The sequence below is a fragment of the Myotis nattereri genome (assembly GCF_964212035.1).
Source record: "Myotis nattereri genome assembly, chromosome: 9".
Lineage (NCBI taxonomy): Eukaryota > Metazoa > Chordata > Mammalia > Chiroptera > Vespertilionidae > Myotis > Myotis nattereri.
The window spans coordinates 44,997,267-45,011,503 of NC_138084.1; the positions used below are offsets into that span (position 1 = coordinate 44,997,267).

Sequence of the window (14,237 nt, forward strand, 5' to 3'; positions counted from 1 at the left end):
CCCATGCTGCCTCTCACCGACTGCCGTGAGGATTCGGTGACATCGTGAATATCAAAGCACTTTATAAAAGGCAAACTATTATGTGTCCAAAGCCAACAAGAAAGAAGTCTTAATTCCTCCATGAAACCAAACACTGAAGTTCACAGGGGCATTCAGAACTGGCTGCAGCCCAGGGCTCTGGGGCTCCTGATCCCTCCACCTCCTGCATTCCTTGGCCAACTTCTTCCTAGGGAGAGGGACCGGCTGTCTGGGAGCCCCAGCCAAGCCCCTCACAGCACACAGAGCCCCTCCCAGACCAGACACGGCTCACTGGTAACCACTTGGCTCGCATACTTGACACCTGCTGAGGATTCAGACGCACAACCTACCCCAGGTGCCATGGGGACTCCCTCACCACTCCCTACTGACGGCTGGGGGACCTCAGGCTAGACTTCTCTCACCTCTCTGACCGGCCCCACTCGCCGTTTCCCACCCTTGAGCTAGATGAGTTTAACTAGGTGAGGAGGAAGAGATCCAGGCTCTCAAAATCCATGGTCTGAGGAAGGCGCTACCCATCCCACCAGGAATCCCAACTCACTGCCTGCCCATGGGAGCCCTGGTGTGAGAGGTGGACCCAGCTCCTACCCCCACCAGCCATCAGGATGCTAACCTTCCAGCTTCCCAGGCTGGCTGGGCCCAGGTGGGGGAGAGATAGAAAAAGGGTCTTCCAGCTGAAGTGCAAACATCTTCACTGGAGAGACTGGGGCACAGGAATCCTCACAGGCCTATAGTGGCCCAGAGAGGTTGCTAACTGGCTTCAGGCCACACAGCATGAAGGGGTCAAGTGTATGTTGGGATCCAGGCCTTTTAGGCCCAGCCCAGGGCTCTCTCCACTGCCTCAGAGTCATCCCTCTGAAGCATGGATCAAACACAGAGAGGAAAAGCAGTGTGAGCAGCCAAGATGATGCACCCACCCCCTCTACACGCTGGTCAGAAGGTACTGACCGTTGACGGCTGGGCACCCAGGCTCCAAGGTGAAAACCAACTCCCCGTTTCTCCATTCCCTGCCTCACTCCCAGGTACTGATGGGGCACATTTATACAGAGGGCTCGGTCTATCGCTGCAGAGCTCTCAACAAGAGGAAGGGGGTTCCAGTTGCATTATAACAGATTTAAGTTAGACAAAAAGAAGAACTTCCTGAGGCAGCATTAAGAATGGACAGCGCAACGAACAGCAAGAACCTACAACCAAGATTACCCAGCAAAGCTATCATTCAGAATTGAAGGTCAGATAAAGAGCTTCACAGATAAGGAAAAGCTAAAGGAGTTCATCACCACCAAACCAGTATTATATGAAATGCTGAAAGGTATTCTTTAAGAAGAGGAGGAAGAAGAAAAAGGTAAAGATAAAAATTATGAACAACAGCCGAAACCGGTTTGGCTCAGTGGATAGAGCGTCGGCCTGCGGACTGAAAGGTCCCAGGTTCGATTCCGGTCAAGGGCATGTACCTTGGTTGCGGGCACATATCCAGTAAGGAGTGTGCAGGAGGCAGCTGATCGATGTTTCTCTCTCATCGATGTTTCTAACTCTCTATCTCTCTCCTTTCCTCTCTGTAAAAACTCAATAAAATATAAAAAAAAAATTATGAACAACAAGTACATATCTATCAACAAGTGAATCTAAAAATCAAGTGAATAAATTATCTGATGAACAGAATAAACCTGTGGATATAACAGAATCAGGGGCATAGAAAGGGAGTGGACTGACAATTCTAGGGGGGAAAGGGGTGTGAGGGGTGCAGGAAGAGACTGGACAAAAATCGTACACCTATGGATGAGGACAGTGGGGAGAGGGGGGTAAGGGCAGAGGGTGGGGTGGGAACCGGGTGGAGGGGAGCTATGGGGGGAAAAGAGAGAAACAACTGTAATAATCTGAACAATAAAGATTTAATAATAAATACAAGATGCTGCCTCGTCCAGGATGTCATCGTAGCTTCAAAACAGACCTCGAAGGTAAGTGTTGTTGCCTTCACTTTATAGGTGAGCTACTGAGGCTCAGAGGCTGTGACTTGCCCAATGTCTTCAAAGCCAGGACGGACCGGAAGCCCGCACACCTGCTTCTCAGGAAGGCCTCTGAAGCTCAAGGCACTACCACCACCACCAGGGCATCTCACAGCTTCTGCCCAGACACCCCCCTCCCCCCGCCCCCCCGGCATGCGCAGCTGGAGATGCCAGGGCACTCCCATCAGGCAGGAGAGGGAGTGCGCAGTATGGCCAGCTAGAGCTAGAGAGAGAGGGTTCTGAGTTCTAGGCCTGCCCAGCTGCTCCCAAAACACTATGCCCTGGGGCCTCACGGGGGCTTTACATGCAATGTGCCCCCAACACATCTTCTCCCCAACATCCCAGCAACACGATCATGGCCTGCCGGGCCCCCCAACTCCCTTTACCTGGACTGCATGGGCTCCTGCGGGCCATCTGAGCTCAGGGCAGCATGGCTCATTCTGGGGGTCAGAGGCTGATGTGGGCCCAGGGCTGATCCCCCGAGCTGCGTCTGATAGCCACCCAGATCTCAGGAGGACATGCAAGCTGGCTACACCAGCGCCGGCTCTGAGCTGGGGCACCTGAGCTCACCTGACACCAGCCTCCCCGTGACCTTTGCCCCACTCTGGAGATAAGGCTGTTCCTGGGGGAGGAAGCATGGGCCAAGGCAGGCGCCGTGGGTCCCTACTTCTCTGCAACCCCAGGTGGAGAAGCAGCCTGCCTTCAGCCTCACTCAGCTCACTGGGTGTCACTGCCCAGCCTGTGAGGGCCGCCCCATTCTACAAGTGGGGAAATGGAGGGTCAGAGAAGCCAAGCCACTGGCCCACAGTAAAAAACAAACAAAAACACAACAACCAGGAACTGAGCCAGGATTCAAGCCCAGGCCTGCCTGATTCCAGAAAGCCGAATGTTTTCCAGACCCACTCTACCTCTGAGGGCCTGCTGCAGAGCCTACGTGCTGCTCACCCCACTTCCTGCTACAGCCCTACGGCCATGCCTCCTGGCGTCATCCTTACTCGTCCCCCTTCTGACAAGGCCTTTCCCATCCAATGTGGACCAACGGAGGTCCCAGCCCACCTTCAAGGCTCATTTCAAATGCCCCTTCTCCATGAAGCTCCCTGATTGCTCTCGTTCTCCTCTGAGCTCCTCGGTTTTTGCTTGTCTCCTCCTCGTGGCTGCCCAGCTGCCCCATGAGGAAGAGAATTGGACTGTGCCCCAACCACTCCCCTCCACCCCCAGCCTCCAGGGCAGGGACAACCTGAGTCCTCTTCCTCCCAGCTCCTGGTGCAGACTCAGGGGCAGAACTTGGGGACATCTAGTCCAACTGCAGCTCGGGAGGACGAGACCCACTCCTCACAGGACGTGGTTTGCAGGAGGACTGCAGGGCGGGGTGGAGAACTGCTAGGTGAGTGTCCACACGTGGCAAGGCTGTGAGAAACGGTCACAGCCTCGTCACTGGAGCAGAACCTAGTCCTAGACTAAGGGTGGTGACAGTCCCCATCCTCTGACTAAGGGTCCAGCCACACTGTGTTCTGGGTTCTGCCTGTATCATTTGTGATGATTGAAGGCTGTCACTTACGGGGCACTTCCTGCTCACCAGGCACCATCCTAAGCACTTTATGCTAATGCATTCATTTAATCTTTTTTTAAAATATATTTTTATTGATTTCAGAGAGGAAGGGAAAGGGAGAGAGAGACAGAAACATCAATGATAAGAGAGAATCATTGATCGGCTGCCTCCTGCGCCCCCCACTGCGGATCAAGCCTGCAACCCAGGCATGTGCTCTTGACCGGAAACAAACCCGGGACCCTTCAGTCCCCAGGCCTATCCACTGAGCCAAACTGGCTAGGGCACATTCATTTAATCTTTACAACACCCCTGCTCTATGTTATCTCTACTTCAAAGATGAGGAAACCAAGGCACAGTTTAAGGGGCACACTTGTAGTTCTCCAGCCATATTATGGCAGAGCCAGGATTTCAGGAGAAAGTCTATTTTCAGAACCACTGCTGCACACGGCCTGACTAAGAGAGACAGAGACACAGTTGTTCAGGTGATCAGGCTGGAGAAAACTGACAGCCACGGCCTCTGAGGACCAGAGGTGGCAGAGCCGGATGAAGTGATGGGCACAGTGGGCGGGGACCTGGGTATCAATCTCGAAGGGGTGCTAAGGCACCTCTGGAGAGACAGAGATGGAAGGCTGGCTACCCCAGAACTCCTCTCCCTGAGAGGGCTGTGGCAGTTGGAACGCTTTGGCTTGTCTTTGGGGTGGGGGCATAAGAGGAACACCCAGGTAACAACAGATCCTTAAACTGCATCCTATGGAGGGTGAGACCAGGGCTTTTGACCATCAGAGTGAGAAATGTCTCCTGTCTGCCTTCCCAGATCCACTCTCCGTCCGGCTTGGGGACCTGGAGGCACCTCTCAGTGGAATGATTTGGGCTCCATGCCTCTGGCTTCTAAGTAGGTTCACCCAATGGGAAGGCCCAGTGGGAGACTGGAGTAAGGAAGAAAAATAGTTGAGGTCTTATGCTCCCGATAGTTCTCCTGGGCTGACTGATTCCCTGACTGCCGACCACAGCCCCTGTCCATAGAGCTGACCACTTCCTCCCTGTGCACTTCGGCCTGGGCCATAACTGCTCCCAGGGGCTGCTAGGCCCGGCACTGTACTCTCCTCTGTGCGTCTGCTACCCCCTACGGCCTGACAGTGCACCCTGGTCTGGGCCAGAGGGAGGAGACCAGCCCTTGGGCCGGCTCTAATCACAGGATGCTTGGAGCAGGCGATTACAGGGCAGCTCGCAGGGATGCAGGCCGCCACTGTCTGAGCCCGAGCTTGGGCCTGACCCCACACGTGGAGCAGGCCGGGTGCGCGGAGTAGGATCTTTGCCAGTGACGGGAGGGGCAGGGCAGAGTGCAGTTCCTAAGGAGGAAGGTCGTGGACAGTGTCTGAGGGCTCACTGTGCGCAGGCACTGAGCTTTACACCCCGAGCTCTGCATCTGCTTCTCAGGACAGCCCAGGGACGTGCATCCCACGTATGCATTTTACAGGCGAAAACACTGGTGCTAAAAAAGCTGAAATGACTCGCCCAGGGTCAGGTTGCCAGAAAGAGACAAAGTCCAGACTCAAACACGAGTGTTTCTGCCTCCAAAGCCCATCCCGGTAACCACCTTGAATTAGTTTTTGCGAACTAGCTTCCAACACAGGTAGCTCATTTAATTGGGGTCAATTATTGGTGAGGGCCAGACAGAGGCCTCCAGTGTCTCCCAGCCCCCTCCCCTCGATGAAAAAGAAACCCTCTGTCATTCTTCCAGGTGGGGATAGGGGGGTTGGGGGGCCCCAAGCTGGCGGTGCAGTTGGGTGTCCAATTGGAAAAACAAGCAGATTCAGACAAGGCTTCATTGTTAAGGAGAGCCTGACCCTTTGGCCATTAAAACAAAACCAAGCAAAACAAAATGCTTGCTGTCTTGTCTTATCTCTTAGAGAGAAGGGGGACAGGAGGAAAGGGCCTCGAGACTGGGTGTTGCTCCCTCCGCCCCCCCCCCCCCCCCACCACCACCAGCAGCATCTCTGAGACTCCAGGCTCAGGCGGCTAGGGCAGGAAGAAGAGCCCCGCAGGGGGCGTCCAGGGTCTAAGCGCGGCCTTCCAGTGTAGTGCGGACCCTCAGGCACCCCGCTAGTGCTTCTGTGTGTGGCCTTGTGCGGTCACTGCGGCCCTCTCAGGAAGGGATTATTGTTACTCCTATTTCCAGATGAAGACATCGAGGCTCCAAGAAGACACCCAAGCAAAGAGCAGAGGGGTGTTGGAACCCAAGTGTATAGGATTGTAAAGTCTTCCCGCTGCCCCGTTTCCCCAGGCAGGGGGGTCCCAGGGAACGCACTGCCACGGAGGAGGGAGCAGCTGAAAGCAATGAGCTCCTTGTCACGGGATGGGCAGGTCCCATGGGGGCAGCTGCGGAGGCCAACGGACCTCGCCTGGGGCACTTTACAAACTGACTGCTGCCCGGGTCTTGCCCTGGACTGTGGGGGAGGGGCCCAGGAAGGACTTTTAAAGTTTCCTAAATGATTCTAATGTGTGTGGCAAACTCCCAGAGCCATGGGCACGGGTGCCCACTGAAGCCTCTCTCACCCCACCCCACACTCTTGAAGGAGAGAAGGACTTTCCTACGCTGACCCCATGTTACAGGACGGGCAAAAAACAGGCACAATAGAAGGACTGAGGTCATGTCCTCAAGGCCCACAGCCAACCCCGAGTGCAAGCAGTACCAGGGGACCCTGACTTCGGGGTGCCTCTGGGGTGACCTCCTTTAAGATACTTGAGGGGGCCTGGCTCCCTGGTCAGTAGAAGAAAACTTTCCTTTGAGCCTCCTGGGTGGGAGCGTGAGAGGGATTCTTCATGACATTTAAAAAAAATAGAGTCCTCTCATTCAAAGCTAACCAGCTGCAGGATTAAGGCTGGGAGACCACCTCTGCTGGCGGGTGTGCCCAGGGAGCAAGGCCTGTTTATTCTGTTCTGTAGATCTGGTCTCAGATCTCGGCCCACACTTCCTCCCAAATTGCTTTCTTGCCTTCCTTATGCCCTCAAACAGAATGTCACAGATGGTGAGACAGCGTGAGTGAGGCGGTGGGAGACGGAGGCCTGTGGAGACCAGCAGACCTGGGACTTCCCAAGCTCTGCTCTAGCTGGCTACCCTGAGACTGAAACCGTTCACTTCTGAGCTCATTCCTAGCGCTGGCTCACAGCAGTGCCAGGGCGCGTGCTTGTGCTTGTGTGCACACGCGTGTGTTCAACGACACTTTCAAACTCAGCACTGGGAGCACCGCCACCCAAAAGCCTGTCCCGACGTCCTCCATCCAGCTCTAGACACAACCCCAGCCCAGGGCCGTCCCTGCCACATTCTGTGTTGTCTTTGTTCCTGTGTCCTTCTCTGCTTACCATCCTTTCTTTCCCTGCACAGAGCGGCGGCCCTTTGCCTGGGATTCATTCCATACCCATTCCCAAGCACCTGTCCTCTTTCAGGCGCTCTGCTAGGTGCCAGAGGTACAGCCAATAACAGCTAACATGCACTGAGTACTTAATAAGTGCTGCATATTTTTCTGAGCGCTTTACATGTATAATTCATTTAATGCTCACCATAACCTTATGAAATAGGTGCTCTAATCGTCCCATTTTACAGATGGGGAAACTGAGGGCCCGAGAGGTTAAATCATTTGCTAGTATGTGCATTCGGGCTGTGATTTGAGCATTACCCTTGACTACCAACCATCCACAGACAACGATGGGACTGGCCCCACCTCAGGAGCTTACTCTTTATAGTTTGGAAGTTTTGTATCTGTGTTTACTTGTTTAATGTCTGTTTCCCCAGCAGACTAAAATCTCCAATCATGTTACATTTTCGATGAGAGAGAGAGAGAGAGAGAGAGAGAGAGAGAGAGAGCGCACTCGAAAATGGATGCTGCTTAAGGAAGGACTCGCTCTGCCAGCATCTGCCTGCTGGGCCCAGATGGCTCCTCCCAACTGGGTCATTCTGCCGCTGAGGCCTGAGAATAACCAGGTCCCTGGCCATCCTGCTCCCTGCCCCGAACTCAGCTCAGAGCCTTCCTCATCTCTCTCAACTACCTGCTCACCGGGAAGGTGATGGGAATTGCAGCTCTATAAATCCCACCTGACACAGAGTCCTCCCCGGACAGCGAAGTGCCTCCTCTGGGAAGTCCTCCCTGCCACCTGGCACACCCTTTCTCCTGGCATCACCAGCCAGACTTCAATCAACTTCCTACTGAGTCACTTGTTCACAAGGCTACCAAGAAGACAGGCAAGTGGACTCAGGCTGATGCAGCCTCTTCCTCCCATCACCCCACTTCACTCCTGCAACACTGCTATTACCATTACCAGGCCCATTTACAAGTGGAAAGGCGGAGCCACTTGCTCAAGGGGCAACTCGCATGGTCTCCCCTGCCCAGGGGGTTGCCACTTTATGCCAGGCATGCTGCTGGGCACTCTGGGGGGAGGGGAGGGTTGGGGTGGCATAGAATCTAGTTCTGACTGGCTGGCAAGAAAAGCAGACCTACACAGCCCCAACCCACAGACCACAGTGTGTGAGTGAGGGCTATGGATCTGCAGGGGAGGAGGGTGGGATTCCACTTGCGAGGGAGGAGTCCTGCAAGCTTCTAGGAGGAGGCACCTTGGGGCCTGGCTAGATTCCTCTGCTCCACTCCCAGGACCACCGAAACAGGAGCAAGGGCAGGCCTCAGCCTACAGAGCTCTGGTGCCCAGTGGGTACTTGCCACCGCCCTGGAGGCTGCAAAGGGAGGAGCAGCGGCTGCCCTGCCAGCTGCCCCGCCAATGACCCCACTGTGGCCGGGCCAGCCTTCCCCCGGCACTGCCAACCTGGCCTGGCCCAGCTGCTCCCAATTCACAGGGTCTTCTCTGCCCTGCTAATGACCGTGCCGCCAGCAGCACAAGGCACCACCCTTCTTCGGGAAAGGCAGCAGCTAACTACAGAGCCTGCTGTCCTGAGAGCAGCCAGGCCAAGAATCACAGCCGCCCTGCACACCACATCCTCTGGCCCTGACGCTGTGGTCTCCTCTGCCAGGGTCACGGAGGACACTGCAGAAGCTGGAGCGCTGGGAGCTTGGACACCACCCCACTCACCTGTGGGAAAACAGGATCACAGAGCAGGGCTGACGCGCCAGGTCACACAGCCAGCCAGTCCGGGGCCCGGGGCCCTGGATGCCCAGCTCAGGGTTCCTTCCTTAGCTTTGGAAAGAAGGCTCATTTCCAAGCTTTTTACATGCGAGGTATGCTCTTAAGGTACTTGGCCCCAGTTGAGGAGACAGGATATCTTCTAAAACAGGGGTCCTCAAACTTTTTAAACAGGGGGCCAGTTCACTGTCCCTCAGACCGTTGGAGGGCCGGACTATAGTTTAAAAAAAGACTACGAACAAATTCCTATGCACAGTGCACATATCTTATTTTGAAGTAAAAAACCAAAATGGGAACAAATACAATATGTGTATTTGCATGTGGCCCGCGGGCCGTAGTTTGAGGACCCCTGTTCTAAAAGCTGTCAAGCTGTCTGTTTAGTCCCAGATAGGAGCACAGGTTTGACTCCTCACGCCCCTCAGTCTGACCTGTGTGACCTTGAGCAAGATACTGCAACACTCTGAGCCCCCGTTTCTGGAGACCACAGCAGTCACCTCCCCGAGTTGCAGATGAGTGTGTCCAGAAAGGGCTTAGCAGTGTCTGGCTCCTAATAAGTACTCAGAGCTGTAGCTACTGTTAATATTACCATCACAGTGTTACTAATGAGTATGTGAATGCATTCTACAAACTGTAAAATGTGGGGCAATGGTAGGTACTGTTTATTACTATTACTATGAAGTGGTAAAGATTCAGAGGGCTGTGAGCAGTGGGTTGGATAATCCAGGGATGTTTATGACTGGAGTCGGGCCTCAACAGATGGGGAGATGAGCAGATAAGAGGCAGGGATGGCAGCTCCGACAGGAGGATCCCCACAAGCATAGACACAGTGATGAGGCTACGTCTGGTGTGTTTGGGAGACAGTAATGAGCAGTGAGCCAGGGTCCATGCAGTGGCTGCAGTGGGCAAGGCCTTGAAGACGCAACAAAGGAGACTGGTCTCCAATTTACAGACCGAAAGGAGCCACAGAGGGTTCTGAGTGGGCACTCCATGATGCCTGTTTTTCTTTCTTTTCTTTTGTAATCCTCAACCGAGAATGTTTTTCCATTGATTTTTTTAGATAAGAGTGGAAGGGACGGGGAGAGACACAGAGAGAGAATCATCAAGGTGAGAGACACATCAATTGGTTGCCTCCCACACGAGCCGGGACCAGCCGGGGATCGAGCCTACACCCGAGGTACATGCCCGTCACCAGAATTGAACCCGGGACGCTTCAGTCTACAGGCTGTCACTTTATCCACTGAGCCAAGCTGGCTATGGCTCCATACTGCTTTCGGAAATGTGAATTCTGTCTGACATTCAAGGCCCTCTGGCATCTGGTTACCCTCCCTCTTCTCCACACCCTTCACTGACCCCATAAACCCCAGTATCACGACCTCAGAGTTCAACCCACTTCTCTGCTTACTACCCTATCCCACCTCGCTATCCCACCTCCCCTGCCATTAGCCCACCCCAAGGTTCACGTTCACAATGAAGCACCCTTTCACTAAGTACCTATGGTGCCATGTGCTTTATTTGTGTGGCCTCACAGACACCCATAACTAACCCTAATTCTACAGAGGAGCAGATGGAGGCCTGGCAGGGCCAGGTGTCTTGCTTGGTCTCACAGTGAGTAAGGAGCACAGCCAGGATTCAACCTTCAGCTGATGTCAGGACCCCTGCTCTCTACAGCAATTTGCCTCTAGCCCCAACCCAGACACCCTCCTCCTTGATGAAGCCTTCCCGGGTTACTCATTGTCATGGGACTCTCCCTGCCATTTCACATCACCCATTGGAATCAGAGGCCCACAGCTTGACCCTAGCCCAGCTAGCCTGGTTTCCACTGGAGAGGGCCCGGGTTGATAACAGGTCACTTTCTTCCTGTCCTGCCTCCCTCCCCCCACATCCAAGACTTCATATAGCACTAATGGGAATGACCCTCTCCTCTGGGGTGAGCTCAGAAGCTCATCTGGGCACAGAGCAATTTCTCTGAGCCTGCCTCTCGGTGTGAGGGGACCCATAAATTATTCACTGCACCTTTGTGCCTAAGGGGGGCCAGACAAAGAGCCAGAGGGAATGAGTCCCAGCTCCCACAACCCTGGCCCTGGGGTGGGGGTGGGGGTCAGAATCCAGGGTCCCCAAGCAGGTTCCAGAGGACTCTGAGACCAGGAAGGTGGCACCGGAGAGCAAGCCTGAGAATGTTCCCAGATTTCCTGGTCAAAATTCAAGCTTCCTTCCTTACAGGGAAGGAAACAGACATTTTGCCAAGCGCTATATATTTATATCTCACTTAATCCTCACACAACTTCATGGAGGAGGAATTCTAATTTACAGAGCAGAAGCTGGGGCTCCGAGGAGTGGATTTGCCCAATGCCACATGGCCAGTGGGAGGCAGAGCGCACTCGCGCCCACCTGGTCTGTCTCACTATCTGTCTGTGCCACTCCACCCACCCGGTTGTGAGCTAGTCATCACACTGCCTTTTCCATCTGGGTAACTTCCAGGGCACCTGGTATGCAGTTGGCACTCAGTCGCTGAAGCAAACCCAAAGGCCCTGGGCAAGTGGTTTCGCCTCTCTGAGCCTCAGTTCCCCACTCAGTGTAGCCATTAATAACAATCCTAGCCATGGCACACACACACACACATACACACACACACACGCGCACACACACGCACAACCTCTTTAGCACTTGACAGTCTGCCAGATATCACGGCCTCATTATCTGAACAGATAAGGCCAGCCTGCCTTGACCCTATTTTACAGGTGAGGCTGGGAAGCCATGGATGCATCTGAGAGGTCCCACGTGGCTCCCCAACCCTGTTCACCTCATTCCAGGTTCTTTCCATCACACCGTGAAATGAGATCACGGGTGTGAAATGAAGTCATTAACAAGGAGCTTTGTTTAGAGGCAGGATTATTAGGAGAATTTGAATCTCCAAAGATTGGGGGGGAATCCCAAGCCCCTCCGTCACCTCCTCCTGCAGACCCCCAGGGACTGAGCTTCCAGCCTTTCGCTGACCTCTCCACCCTCCTCCACCTCCCAGGGGCGTTCCCAGGTGGCTTCCTCTACACCCCAGGAAGCTGGGCACAGCAGGGGTTAAACAGTCCCAGCCCAGGCCACAGGGCTCAGACCAAGGCTATGTCCCCTCCCCCACCCCACCCAGAACAAGAGCCCACAGAATCCACGCCAAGCCCTCTTTCACAACACCCCTCTCCCTGCACTGCCCTGGGGGTGGGGAGGGTGGGGAGCAGAAGGAACCCCTGCCTGGAAATCCAGACACCTGGGACACTGCCCTCAGCGCCGGCAGCCCCAGCCTTGAGCCCTTGAACAAGCCCTCCCCGCCAGGGTCAGAGGTGTCTCGCAGGGCCCCCTGCCAGGAGAGGCTAAGGTCAGATCTTTAGTCTGGGCCAAAGGCTAGGAAGCTGCTGGCATGCCTGGGGCCCCTGCACCAACCACACAGGCTCTCCCACAGCGTCATATGTGGTCACTCTGACCTCACATCAGGGTAGGAAAAACCCCAGCCACTCACTGGGGAGAGGGAGGGGGTACCTTGCAGGGTATTTGGTATGGTTTCCTCAAGCGTACTTGCGGGTCACTCACTCACTCACTGCTCTAGGACCTGGGGCAGCTGGCACACACACTCCACCCTACCTTCACCCCACAGCCTCCCCCACACACCGTGTCAGTCATGTGAAGGGTGAGAGCTGAGGGGCCTCACCTTCTCCGGCTCTGATGGGCTCTGATGGGGGCACCCCCACAGTGAGTCTCCCCAACACATAAGCTCAGCCTCAGGACCTGCAGGGTGCCTTTGAGACCCTGGAGGCTGGGGCAGGGGAGAGGGGCCCACAGAGGGGAAGCTGTGAGGGTGGGAAGTTTCCCACCTCTGCCCTTAACTCCTTGTCCTGGACCTGGGAGGTGGCCCGGCCATAGATGGGAGGGAAGGAAACCAGCAGACCTACCTCCTGGGCCTCAGGATCAGCTCTAGGGTGTCTCAAACGGCCCCACCTTGACCGCTTCCACCATCCTGCCCGCGGCTATCCACTTCCTGTCTTTTCCTCCTCACTTTCTGCTTCTTTCCACCTCGACCTAACCCTCCTCCCAGCCTCACCCCCAGAGTGAAAACAGCAGGGTCACGCGACCCCATTGAGCCTCAGTTTCCCGATCTGTAAGCCCCTGTAACACTACACGACACCTTTTATCTCATCGAGTATCAGTGAGGCTTAATGAGGGACCACTTGCGCAAGGGTGGAGCGCGGACACGCACACAATGGGCGCTCAATATGTGCCCGTTTTCTCCCTCCCTCCTCCCTTCCCGCGCCCCTCCAGCCTCAGGTAGTGCCGGGCACACGCCCGCCGCTGGCCGGTCGCTGCCCCGATGGGTTGGGAAGCCGCTTAGCCCGGCATCCCGGAGGCTCTCACCTGCAGCTCTTGGCTCCCGCCGGCCGCCGGGGCGGGGGAGGGGGGGACCCTGTGTTCTTCTCGGGGGAAACACCAAGCCCCTCGCCTGGGACGGCAGGAACGTGGCAGCTTCGGCTCGCAGGACCACCCGGGTCCGGTTCAGTCCGACTGTCCAACCCGCCTGGGACCCTTCAGGGGGCGCTGGACCCTGGCAGGGGCTTCCTGGGCGCTCGCCGCCGGGAAGTCCGAAGCACCGGGTCGGAGCAGCTGAAGGTCCAGGTCTCGGGGAAAGAGGCTGAGGGTGTCCGGGCTCCCGTGCACTCGGTCGGGGTCCTGGGGACAGCGTGCGTTATCCCCGGGCGGAGGGCTCAGACACCCGCTGCAAAAGGCTGGGAACGAGCCCGCAACCGTGGACCCGTATGGTGGGCCAGGAGCGTCCCGCCCAGGTGCACTCAATCAGGGTCGTGCGCTCGGGAGTCCCGGCCACGACGCCCCGGACCGTGGGGCTGGAAGCGTCCCGTGGCGGATGCCGGGGCCAGGGCCGGCGGGGCTGGTCGGGACGCCGGCAAGGAGCCGCGGGGGCCGGAGCCCGGCGGGGAAGTCTTCCCGGTTCCGGACTCGGCTCGCTCGGCAAAATGGGGCGGACCTCGGCGCGGCGGCTGACTCGCAGCTGCGGGCCGCGCTCCACTTCCTCCTCTTTCCCTGGCTCCACGCCGCGCGCTCAGCCCCGCGCCGCCGCCGCCCCCGCCGCTGTCATACCGGTCGCCCACCAACACGGAGCTGCGGGCCGAGCAGCGCGGAGCCGGGGCAGCGCCGCCCAGCGCCCCAGAGCCAGCAGGCGCGGCCCCGCCCGAAGGGGGCGGAGTCACCCGAGGCCCCACCCACCGTCCGGACCAGGGCAGGGGGCGGGGCGCTCTCCAGGTGCCCTCCCTCCGCCCGCGCCGTCAGGGGGCAGGAGCCAATGGAAGAGTGGGAGGAGGGCGGGGCTCTGCGGGACGCGGACTCTACCTTGGAGGGGGCGGGGCCCACAGGGAGCAGTGAGGCCGGAGGGAGGACAATGGGAGGCTGGGGCAGTTTAAAGAGCGGAGCGGGAGGGAAGGTGACCTGGGGACCTGAATGGAGGGCGAGGTGAAGCGGAGGGAGAA

General features: G+C 56.5%; 1 protein-coding gene across 2 annotated transcripts in view; it reads right to left on the reverse strand.

Annotated features, from left to right (window-relative positions):
• GDPD5 (glycerophosphodiester phosphodiesterase domain containing 5) overlaps positions 1-13,844 on the reverse strand; it is an 89,351-nt gene extending 75,507 nt beyond the window's left edge. For both annotated transcript variants that reach the window (XM_081098652.1, XM_081098651.1), the window contains exon 1: positions 13,114-13,844. The gene's annotated coding sequence lies outside the window, so the exon portion shown is untranslated. The remainder of the gene's footprint in view (positions 1-13,113) is intronic.
• Positions 13,845-14,237: the final 393 nt, after the last annotated feature.